This window comes from Amborella trichopoda, chromosome 11, assembly GCF_054954075.1.
Source record: "Amborella trichopoda isolate Santa Cruz 75 chromosome 11, AtrichopodaSantaCruz75HAP2 v2.0, whole genome shotgun sequence".
NCBI lineage: Eukaryota > Viridiplantae > Streptophyta > Magnoliopsida > Amborellales > Amborellaceae > Amborella > Amborella trichopoda.
Window position 1 is genome coordinate 44,270,499 of NC_142346.1, and position 13,701 is coordinate 44,284,199.

Here is a 13,701-nt window from a genome sequence, read left to right on the forward strand (position 1 = left end):
TGACATGGAATCTTCAAATAGTATTAAGAAAGCGGAAACTCAAGTGATTTTAGATTTTTTTGGTCCACCCTGATCCGACACATGCGATTCTCCAATTGAGCCAAAGATTTAAGAATTATTTTAAATTAAAATAAAACAGACCATTTATTTTTGGTATAAGATAGTTAAAATCAACCGTTAATTGGATGTGAAATAGGGTAATTGGAGTGAAAGGGCTCAAAATCCAAGAGAAAGTTTTCCAAACTTCATGGCACTTCTTCTACCTAGCTATTGATCTAAAAAAAATGTTGAAATCTATGTGCCTGAAAAAAAATGATGTCCAAAATTGAAGACAGACCCATTTATGGAAAGTGAGTGTCGAAGAACTCAAAATTTAAATTTTAATATTGTCGCTATGATTATTAGGTGGAGCCTAAACTTTCAGATAAAAGAAATCCTCTCAAATGGCTCTTTCTCTCACTTGATAGAGCAAATGTACACTAAACTCCCGTGGGAACATAGCATATGCAAGAATTGTGCTCACCTGCCATTATAGTCGCCACTATTTTTTTGTTTTGATCCATTGTGGGGTCACTGTTGCATGCATTCACATGTGGATGATAAAATATGTACCACATGTACATTAATGCCTAATTGTTTCCAAATCTTAAACTGGATTATTAATCACTTAAATCCATGTGCTCTGCACGTGATTTTGAATTATTTGAAAATAAATTAGAAGGTTTTATTATAAAGATGTAGTTTACATAAAGTTGCAACTTTAAACCATCAAAATAAGGAAAACCATCAAATTTTATTATAAGATATAATTTCAGCATAAAAACTTCATAAGATATCATGAGAATCTATTTTATTCTCTAATTATAAATTTTAGGCTAAAAAATGGTTCAAATCAAGTAGACTTATGATCACATGAAAATATTGAAAATGGACGGTCCAAATAATGTGTTGTAAAATACACAATTTTTGGGACTCAAAATCTTTTTTTTCTTTCATATTCATACATCTCATGAAGATAATTAGAGGGTTTTCGAACTTCAAACTTATCTTTTATGATGGGTTTTTTTAGGTGCACTTAATTCTATATTGTAAAGTTACAACTTTATATAAATTCTTTCTTTTTAACAAACTATAGTTTTGTATATTAATTTTAAGTAAATACTGCTTAGAGTAGTAGTGCAATGCGTTATGTTTGTGGTGCTAATTTATAGTGTTGCCAGCTCAATTTGTATGATGAGTTTAGGTGTCAACCATAAGTGGCTCTAAAGATACTTAGAGAAAGGTAATATTGAAATTTTTTGCTATAGGAACGTATAAGAACAACTTATGCAGCTTGAATTGAGCCAGAACAAAGGTAATATAGTAACTTTAGAATTTGACTGATAAGTTCATGTTATGATGATAAAGGAATAATTAATTGATTAAAATTCAAAGTTTAAATTCAATTAATATTAATATTAAATAAACTACTACTTAGAACAATTCAACATGTCATTTTTATAGTGGCACTACGTTGTATTACTCGCGCAACTTGAGTTATTATTTTTAAAGAAGTATTAATCTTAAATAAATCACTGCTCTGACCAATGCAAAACATCATTTTTGTGGTGCCACTATGTTGTGATACCTACTTAACTTGTGTAAAATTCATTTTAAAGAAATTAATATGAATATATAATTTATTTAAAATGGAGATATTATTTCATTATAGAGTTTAACGGGACATGTGTATTGGAATGCGTAAAAATTATAAATCGAAGGTTCTTTATTATGATATTGCTATATTATAATATATGTTTGTTTTTAATTAATCTTGTAGTAGTGCAATGTTATGTTGGCACTGTGAAGAGTCTCAGGTTTCTCTAAAGAGACACAGTGTCCATTAATTGATATGAATATACAGACTTATCTTTTATAGACAAATTATAGATGACAATAATATAAACTAAATCATAGACACATAAACTATACTTAGACTTACTATAAATATAAGATATTATATCTATCATTCCCAAATATATAATTATAATATATACCTTCTACATTAACCGGATATACAATATATATTTTCCTTTCACACTCGCCCTCAAACTCAAGATGCTATGAGAGAGAACAATTGGAGTTTGAACGCTAATTTCGGGAACGAGCAGTTGGATCTTTAGGTGTATAGCATGACCAGTAGATGCAATGGTTGTCATGCTCAGATTACTTGATCAACATGCACAGAAAGCAGTGGCAGATCAACAAGCCTCAGGAACATATAGTCTCAGGGACTGAGGGCCTTATTAGAGTAGGTTCTATCGATCAGACAAAAATTTCAAACAAAGCGGTCGAGACAGATGATAGAACAGAATGATACTTGGAAGCAATGGTTTAAAAACCGGATCGGTGACCCGGATCGGGCTTTTCAAAAACCGATCCGGATCGGCGAATCGGCGATCCGGATCGGCGAATCGGCGGTCCGGATCGGAATCGGGTGAATCGGTCAGAATAAAGCTTCAAAAAAATCCGAAAAAATTATTAAAATTCATTATAAATATTGTTTTTTAGGAATTCAATAAAAAATGAGGGTACTCCATTAAGAATTTTCATGTTTTTGGATGAATATGCGAATATTGATATGTCCTATGTTTGGCAATTTTTTTACCTTTGCTAGCATTAAGAATTGCCACCATCTGTTTTTTTACATTACTAGGGACACTAGTGCATGCAGAAACTTCTCCCTTAACCCCTGCCAAGTGCTGCTTGAACCTATGTACCCCACTACTTATCACTCTTTGACAGTAATTACAAATAATTTTGTCTTTCTTGTTGAGATCAAGTCTGACCCCATGTTGCCATGCAGGGTCTTCTATAGATCTTGACATGATTCAACTGTTTTAAGATGTAAAAAGTTTAAATTAACCTGACAGTTCAAAAAGAAAAATAATCACAATATGTAGTGATAATATGTTGCGGTAGTTCATGTAGTCATATTCGTTGTTATTTGTTATTGCAAAATACCTTTTTTGACAATAATATTTCGTACATATCAATTACAAACATTTAGAATAATACAAAATGCAAGCTCCAAACATGGCTACAACTCAATTATCAAGAACATACATTTTTTGCATTAAAAAATTAATAATAAAAACAATTCTTCAAAGAGCCGGCTAACATCAGTCATTCCAACTTAAAAATCCATGAACAACAAATAAAAAAAATACAGTTTTGTATTGAAAATATAATAACATGCATTTTTTTGCATAAATAATCCATCAACATACAATTTTTTCAACAAAAACTTTAACAATAAAAATTTAAAATATGGTTTAATACCTCATGATAATTAAAACCTTGTCACGATTTTCACATCTTTTCGGAAAATCATCAATTTTCAAAAAATTCGATCATGAAAAAAAAAAAAAAAAAAATTACAGCAAACTCAAACAATAAAAATTAAAAATTAGGTTTAAATGTTTAATACATCATGATAATCAAAACTTTATCACGATTTTCACATCTTTTCGAAAAATCATCATTTTTCAAAAAATTCGATCATGGATAAAAAGAAATAAAAAAAAAAAGTACAGCAAATTTTCAAAAAATTCGATCATGGATTAAAAAAAAAATTAACAAATTTTCAAAAAGTTCGATCATGGATTAAAAAAAAAAATTCATAAATTTTCTAAAAATTCGATCATGGATTACAAAAAATTCGATCATGGATTACATAAAATTCGATCATGGATTACATAAAATTCGATCATGGATTACAAAAAAAAAAAAAAACATAAAAAAACAAAAAATTCGATCGTGGATTACAAGAACAAAAAAAAACAATTCCATCATGGATTACAAAAAATTCAATCATGGGTTACAAAAAAAAAAAAAACACAAAAAATTCGATCAAGGATTACAAGTAAAAAAAACAAACATTTTGATCATGGATTACAAAAAAGTTGATCATGGATTACAGAAAATTCGATCATGGATTACAAAAAATTCGATCATGGATTACATAAAATTCGATCATGGATTACAAAAAAGTCGATCATGGATTACAGAAAATTCTATCATGGATTACAAGAAATTCGTTCATGGATTACATAAAATTCGATCATGCATTACAAAAAAAAAAAACAAAAAAAAACAAAAAATTCGATCGTGGATTACTAAAAAAGAAAAAAACAATTACATCATGGATAACAAAAAATTCAATCATAGATTACAAAAAACTCTATCATGGGTTACATAAAAAACAAAAAACAAAAAATTCGATCATGGATTACAAAAAAAAACAAACATTTCGATCATGGATTACAAAACATTCGATCATGGATTACAAAAAATTCTATCATGGGTTACAAAAATAAAAAATAAAAAATAAAATTCGATCATGGATTACAAGAAAAAAAAACAAACATTTTGATCATGGATTACAAAAAATTCGATCATAGATTACAAAAAATTCTATCATGGGCTACAAAAAAAAAAAAAAAAAAAAAAAAAAAAAAAAAAATTTGTTCTTCACAGAGTCGTTTTACATAAGCGATTTTAACTCAAAAATTCACCTCCAAGTGAATAAATTACATCCAATTGACTATATTTTCTGATAAACAACAATATAAGGAATCAAAAACCTAAATTTTTAACACATTATTTCTAATATATCATGAAAACAAAATCAAAAGGCGGAAAAAAAAAAAAAAAACAGCGGAATTTTTTTCCCCTCACATCTCACTGTTCATATCAAATTTCTTGCTGTAATTGACCAGATTACGTAAAATTAAAAATTTTAAATCATACTAGACACAATAAAGATTAAAAACCCTAATTATTGAACTCATTTTGTTCAAAATATGCCATGAAATAAATCAAATGGCGGAAAAACAAAAAAACCCAAAGTTCTTACCTGTTTTTGTGAACCGAAGCCTTCAATCTCCAAAAAAGTCTGTTTTTCTCAACGATTTTCACAAATTAGTAACAAAATCTTTTGATTCACAGCTTTAAGATCAATATGCCAACAAATTTTGAAAGATTCATGCCCTATTTGGCATGAAATTTCAAAAATGGCGGAAACCCTAAACCCCGAATTTTTCTTGATCAAAAAACAACCAATTTTTCCACCATTAAATCGTTAAAAAAGCTGAATAAAGCTGTTTACAGCCTGAAAAACAGATCACGTGCCGAAAAAAACAAAAAAAATGATCAAAAAATGACAAATTTGAAAAAAATCCGTGAAGAACACTGTGCAACCCGTGTTCTTCACGGACTCGCCGATTCCGCACAGTAAATCGGCGAGTCACTGTGCGGAATCGTCCGGTTCTCTCTAGAACCGAACGATTCCCGGTTTTTGAACCGATCCGGTCCCTTTTTCGTGAATTCCGAGTCGAATCGGGCGAGTCCGGTTCGACTCGGCGATTTTTAAAACGCTGCTTGGAAGAGTTAATAGAACTCGATATGGATCCGAGATAGATTTAGCAGCTCATATACCGGAACATACATGATTAGTAACATAACAATAGACTAGATAATAAAAAAAACTAATCGATCGAAGACCATCTATAAGAGATTTTTTTTTTTAACAGATAAAAAAATCAATATGTCGCAACTTAATGGCCCATAACAACTTGACGGTCTGTCAAAACATCAAAAGAAAAAGAAAAAAAGACAAAAAGACAAAAAAAGACTCAAGTGATTCAAGGAAGAAGACAAAGTGGTTTGCATGGTTTGAAGTGAGACGACAAATACATAAAAACAAAGCAAAAGATGAGAGAATGACCCAAAAAAATTTTAAGAAATAAAAGAAGACAAAGTGGTTTGCATGGTTTGAAGTGAGAAGACAAATACATAAAAACAAAGCAAAAAATAAGAGAATGACCCAAAAAAAATTTAAAAATTAAAAGAAGACAGTGGTTTTGCATGGTTTGAAGTGAGAAGACAAATACATAAAAACAAAGCAAAAGATAAGAGAATGACCCAAAAAAAATTTAAAAATTAAAAGAAGAGCCACTCATTTCTACCTCTCAAGTCTCATCCGGACTTCTCTTTTACGCCGCCCGTCGCTCTTCTCTCTCAAAAACTAAAATGGAGACTCAAAACAAAATAGCGGAGAGAGAGAGAGAGAGAGTCCCTTGAGGAGACATAAGATACAAAGGGAAGCGACGGCCAAAAGCAAAGACAGTGCAAAACAAATACAGTGGTTTTAATGACGCGACCGAGGCAACAATGTAGAGTAAAAATAGTTGTTTTACAGGCGTAGAGAAAGAGAGAGAAAGGCATAGAGAGAAAAATTCAGGCAACCCATATTACATATGGCCGGAAAAACTAAAAACCGGTAGGAAAACTGATGAGAGATGCTTACCAGAAATTGATCACAAGCAGCGGATTCAGAAGATATGCAAAGAGACGGAAGAGATCAAACAGATCATAAAATCGAAACGCGACTCGACAGATAGATTAGAGAGTCGAAACACGGCTCGACAGAGGTGATAGATCAGAGAGTCGAAGCACGACTCAACAGAGAACTCAGATATGAGGTGCTAACTTAGATAATGAATTGATATAACAAAAATAAATCTGGCTCTGATACCATGTTAAGAAACTGCATTTTTGTATAATTAGGCCTTAAGCCCATGGAAGATGTACACAATTTTGTGACCCCATAAATTGGAGTTCTTGTTCACATCATTGATAAACTAAATCATAGACACTTAAACTATACTTAGACTTACCATAAATACAAGATATTGTATCTGCCCTTCTCAAATATACAAATTACAATATACACTTGTCACATTAACCGGATATATAATATGTATTTTCCTTTCACAGGCACAATGTTATGTTACCTGTGATTTCGCCTACCATCATCACTATCCAAACTGCATCGTTCAGTTATAGTTGTTCGGTAGTGTTTCATTTTTCATTTTTTTTTTCTACAAATCCAAATTACTTGAAATTTGGAGCGTGTATACATCTTAGTAAGTTGCACCTAATAAAAATATGAAAAAAATAATTCAAAAAATATAAATTAACCAAAATACCTCAGAAAATTTATTGGGGTATTTTGGTCAATTTATATTTTAGGAATTATTTTTTTCATATTTTTATTAGATGAGCCTTACTAGGATGTACACACGTTCTAAATTTCAGATCATTCCGATTAGTAAAAAAAAATGAAAAATGAAACACTCTCGAAAAACTTTGATCATACAATGAATTTTAGATGGTGATGAGAGTAGGTGAAATCACTCTTCATTTTTTTCTATTGGCGTTTTGTAATATCTTATATATATATATATATATATATATAACCCTCCCCCACGTGTGTAAGACTCCAAATGATCACTATATATAGGACCCTCCCCCACGTGTGTAAGACTCCAAATGATCACTATTAAAGTTGACACGGTTCTCTAAAAAAGTTATCATATGGGTGTGGGACTTGATTTTTCCATAGATCCATACCAAATTTAATGGTGATCTTTTGAGATCCTATATATATATATATATATATATATATATATATATATATATATATATATATATATATATATATATATATATATATATATATATATATATATATATATATATATATATATATATCAAGCTAACAATAGCTTAGCAGCTATAATGAATATTAATATAGGTGGAATCCCGGCCGTCAAATTTTCATCAAGTGGTTCAAAATACATATTACTATTTTAATTTTAATTTTAATTTGTCTTCTATAAATCTGGTTTACATGAAAATTTGGGTGTATATACCTAACACAATTGCACACCACATAAAAATATAATAATATTATTTTCAATAATTTAAAATGACCAAATTACCCCCATAATTTTAAAGGGTATTTTGGTCATTTTATATTGTGAGAAATGTTTTTTATATATATTTTAATTGTGTGCACTATTTTTTAATATATACATCTAAAATTTCATTATGATGACATACATTCTGAACCACATGAAGATATGACGACTCCCATTTCACCTATATTACTATTCATTATAGCTGTCCAGCTACTGTAATGTTTACCATATATATATATATATATATATATATATAGTTTGGATGTCAAAAAAATAAATATTCACAAAAAAAAAAAAAATGGTAAACAGCTTGGACGTCTAATTTCATTGATTTGTCACAAAAACCCCTCTATCCCTTCTCTTGAAGATTTTCCAAGACGAGAGATTGGTCCAGAGTTCGCCCGTTCCTCTACCCCCCTCTCTCTCTCATCTTTCTCTACGAAATCAGGGGAAGCCTTAGCCCTTTCCTCCATCGCCAAGCTCTAGCCCTACTGAGACTGCGTCACCATCGCTCTTGCCAAGAAAGGTTCGGGTTTGAGGTCTCCATAGCCAAGTCAATCTCTCCATCTTGCTTCTCTCTCTACAGTCTCTCTCCCCCACTTTCTCTTTCTTAATTGCTTTCTTCCAACACACGCTTCACAAGGTTCCTCCTTTCTCACTCCTTACGGATCCATTCCCCATCTCCATTTTCACTCTCTAAAACCCCTCATATAAACTCCAACTCACATCTATTCTGCTTATATAAATGCCATATCAACCCCTGTTCAGAGAGATCGTTGCCCCATAAAATAAACATCGGAAACCCAATTTTCCGACAGTTGGATTCTGTATTTTCCGATCATTTATACTTTGCAAAGAGAACTTTTTCCTTGGGAGCTACAAATTTTGCAGGAAGAAGGGGGTCTCTGAAAAAATAAAGTTGTCGATGGTTAGATTGAGGAAGTTCCTTTGGGTGTTTGAGTGATTTTCCGGTGAGGTTGCCCAAAAAATATGGGGGCTTTTGAATGGGGGCTGGGCTTACCTGTTGAATGGGGGGCTTTTGATATACCTTGTATTTAGGAAAACAAGGAGCTTCAATGGATACAGTATCAGCCGATTCAGAATCGTCACCTTCACCATCAATTACTCCTACTCCTGATAACACACATGCTTCTGCATCCAGTGAAGATAGCAAGGCGAAAGAAAACCCATCAAAGTTGTCAACGTCTGCTATATCATCGTGGGCTAGAAGTCTCAGGATAACGCAGCCCGTGCTTGGAGATGAATCACAATCTAGTAATTCTGGGAAGTTGACTATCAGTCGGTTTACGAGCTGTTTTGGACTGCGCACATCACCCAAAGCTTTTCCAGCAGATGATCTGAGGGAACTTCGGCAACAACTTCAACAATGACACAATCTGGTGTTTTTGGAGAGCTCTTGAACTCTATGAGAAAGAGAGCATAGCTCGATGTTTGCAGAGCTTTTGAAAGAGAGAGAGAGAGCAGAGCTTTGAGTTTTTTAGCAGAAGGAGACGTGGGAAAAGCAGGGAGGGGAGGGAAGAGCATGAAGGTTAGAGGGAGAGAGGCGCGAGAAACGTGATTCAAGCTAAAAAAAATTTCGAAGTTAAGACTTTGAAATTTATTGGATGACAACTTTTTGTCGGTTTCTTTTTTCTTTTTTCTTTCAATCAAATAATATTACAAAAGCGCGTAGTTGTCCAAAAGGTGAAAACCAGCTTAACGATATTTTTAGATTGCAATCTAAAAATATTTTAATTTTAGATACATTCAAACTATCTTTTAGTTATAAAATTTAAAGTTTAAAAAATAGTGTGGATCGAGCATATCTATGAAAACTTAAAAATCTTGAAAATGTGGTCCAAAAATACGTTACAAGATGCACTATTTTCAAACTTGAAATCCATTTATTTCTCATATCCATACATCTTGATGCTGAGACGATCAATTTGATGATATTTGAGCTTCAAAACAACCTATTCTAATAAAAGTTTTGAGGTAAGCTCGAATTTAATTGTTTAGAGCCAACGTTCTATATAAACTTTTCCCGTATATATATATATATATATATATATATATATATATATATATATATATACATGTGTGTATGTGTGTGGATTTATGTGAGAAAGATCCTGTCAGCTTTTGATTGATGGAATCGTGTAAGCTAAACAACCCGGATTTAATCTGGGCCAATTTGATGGTTACAACTATATTTTATATTTACACAATACAATTACAATTTACAATAGAATTTTTTTATAGTGAATTATGCATTTAATTGTGGCACTATATTTTGCTACCCACTAAAATTGTGTCAAATTATTTAAAATAAACGATGAATGTAGAATTTATTTAGAATTGGTATAAAAAAATTATGATTTTAATCTCAAGAAATTTTTTCTTCCTTCATATATTTTTTAATATTAATATTATACTTATAAAGTCATAAATAAGAAATTATGATTAAAAAAGTTACCTAATAATTTGATCATCAAAGTGTTCAAGTAAATAAATGAAAAAGCGAGCAGCATTATGTACATTTTTTATGAAAGAAGAATATTTTTATTTATGATTTAAATCTAATTTTATTATTAATTATGATATTTCTCAATTATAAATTTTATTTTATATTTAAAATTATAAATTTTATTTCATATTTATAATTAAAAATTTTTGTTTATGTTTATACTTATCAAGTTTAATTTATAGCGATAGTTGTAAACTCGTTTATTAGATAGTTTTAATAATTTAATGTTTTGACATTATTTTTATAATAAATTTATATATGAAAATTTGAAAATGACATAATTTTAATAATTTAATGTTTAGAAATTATTTTTGTAATTAAATTTATAGCTTTCGAATAAAATATTGGGAAACAACATAAATGTAAAATTTATAAAATGAGTGCATAATTTTTTTAAATCGAATATGTTGTTTCATTTGTAACTTGTGCAATATCTATACAACATTATTAAGCCACAGTTAAGGAGCGGACACATATCGTAAAAATAAGAATGCGCCTTAATTTTATAGATATTGTAGGACACACGATAGGGGAAGAGAGATAATAAAATTTGTAAGAAAATTTTTATCCAACTCTTCCTTAAAATTTGTGTAGAGTCGAGAAATGAGAATCTCCATTTTTTTTTTTTTAATATTTTGTGCGCGAAGAGGAGAGATTTTGTTCTAGATTCAATTCCTACTTAGGGTTGGGGTCCTCTCCGCCACGGACTCACCCAAAGAAAAAGTAGAGATTTTAAGAAGAGAGAGAAAGTGGATATTTTAGGGGAGATAGAAATTTTCCATATCTTAATTTTAGAAATAGGAGATTTTTTTCCCTATTTTTGGTTCAAACTGCCTAAAATAGGTATCTATCCCTAACTAAATTCAAAAGAGAGAAAGATATGCATATATATCTAAGATTGTTTGCGTGAAGAGTAGATATTTTAGGAAGAAAGATTATAATTAGCAAGTCGCGGATTTAATCGAGACTTTTTCATAAAATCAACATTTTTTGGAAACTTTTTCAATCGATCGGTAAAAATACGCGGTCTTTCCCGGAAGAAGTTTAAAAAGCTGACTTTTTTAAAATTTGAAAAATCGTTTTAATTTAATTTTTCTATTAATATACTCTATTTTTTTTTTAGAAAGTATTCCTCACTACTATTAATTTTTTCTATACTAAGTGATATATATATATATATATATATATATATATATATATATATATATATATATATAGTTTCAAAATTTTTAATATTTTAAATATATCCGATTTTTTGACTCCAATTTTTTTAGCCTAGTTTGATATATTTGCATTCTCTTCACATGAAGTATTTTTGTCGATCCATAACTTTTACCCGATTTTTTTATCCTAATTTTTAAAATAAAAACGATTAGTTTCCGATTTCATAGTGAGACGATTTATTGATAATCCCCGACTTGCTAAGTATGAGAGAGACACAAAAAGTAGAGGTTTTAAGAAGTGAGAGAGATTATTTCATATTTTAATTTGAAAAATAAGAGATATTAAAGTAGAGATTTAGGAAGAGGAAGAGAGAGTCCATATTTAATTTGAGAAATAGAAGATCTTTTTTTTCTCTATTTTTTGGTTCACACTTTCTAAAATGGGTACCTTTTCCCAATTCAAATTCAAGAGAGAAAGATATGCATTACATATTTATCCTTGTTTCCGTATCCAAGGGGATTGCCCATCCAAGAATAGGATAATCTATTTCAATGCATGCACAAGCACCACTCTCTATCTCTCTCTCATTAGTTAGGGTTTTGATGTTATAAAAATTAAAAAACCCTAATGATGGACATGCCCAAGCCATTTGCTTATATAAACTATTCTTCTACGAATCATTTGTTACCTTTCTCTTTCTTTTTGCTGCATATGTATTCCTTACTCTCAATCAGGTAAGATTCTTTTGCTTTTTTCTTCGTATTTGGTAATTTACTTATGGAAAAAGTTTATATAGAGCTGAGGCTCTAAACAATCAAATTAGAGCCCACCTCAAAAAATTCATTAGAAAAGGTTGCTTTGATGCTCAAATATCCTCAATTTGATCTTCTTGACATCAAGATGTACAGACATGAGAAAAAAATGGATTTCAAGTTTTTGAAAATAGTACATCTTGTAACGCATTTTTGGACCATCAATTTTCAAGATTTTCAAATTTTCATATATCGGCTCAATCTACACTACTTTTGAAACTTTGAGTTTTATAATTAAAAATAGAAAAAATATTTTGAGGCTATCACAAAAATTTCTAATATTGAAACCACATTTCTCGCACATTTGAAGGTGAGCTTACGTTGATTGTTAAGAGTCTTGGATCTATACAAACCATAACTTTTAATTATCAGTGTGTTCTCCATGTTGAACATTCAATAGTTTCAGTGTGATTTTATATTATATTTTTCAAGGGATGTTTTAGTTATGAATTGAAGCAAGTGAGAGTCTTTGTTTACAAAAATGTAAATATAAGTCTTCATGGCCAAAATATTTTTTAATATTTGCCGAAATGATAAAAAACTAAAAAACATATTGCAAATAAATTTCTTATTTTTAAGATTTTTTATATTTTTAAATATCCTTGTGCTGGGCCAAAATATTTTTTAATCTTTGCCAAAATGATAGAAAACATAAAAAAATATTACAAATTGACTTCTTATGTTTGTGCGATTTTTTATATTTTAAAATTTGTTTAATATCCTTGAGTATCTTTTCGATCACATGAACCAAAAACGGTCATTTCTTACATCTCTAAAGGTAAGAGACAATAATTGTAATAAAATAATGACATAAAATTTTTATTTTTTTCATAGTTTTCCATTATATTTAATAAATTTTTTGATAAAATCACTTACCAATTACTTAATTCGTAATAGTCCATGCTTACACCCATAAAACTACTCAAAATCAATCGATTTGGCCCATGCATGCACACTATTTTTTTCTTTTTTTTTCCTTTTTTGTTATTATCATGCAAGTTGTGATTCCATAAAATCAAATAACATTTGTTCATTTTTATGTAATGCAATATTTATCGACATCAATGGAATTGGCCCCATGAATGCATACTATTATTATTATTATTATCATCATCATGTTGCACTTCCATGAAATCAAATGACATATGTTCACAATTATGTAGTGCAATATTTATCTACGATAATAATTGTTTTTCCTTATTGTCAAAAAATGTTAAAAGATTGTCTTAATGTGGAAAATTACTATTCCGATAATTATATTTATATTGATATAAATACCTGGCAAAATATGTTAGGCTTTGAGACATGTCATAATTGTCGTGTACATTCAGCACATATTCAAAATTTGTAACGATATTATGTAATAGGAAATAGATCATAACTTTACAAATCA

General features: G+C 29.9%; 1 long non-coding RNA gene across 1 annotated transcript; it reads right to left on the reverse strand.

The window, feature by feature from the left end:
- Positions 1–8,104: 8,104 nt before the first annotated feature.
- LOC148779939 (uncharacterized) lies at positions 8,105–9,388 on the reverse strand. The gene is made up of 2 exons (XR_016043570.1): positions 8,827–9,388; positions 8,105–8,710 (listed from the first exon to the last, which is right to left on the reverse strand). It is a non-coding gene; the product is annotated as an uncharacterized LOC148779939 (long non-coding RNA).
- Positions 9,389–13,701: the final 4,313 nt, after the last annotated feature.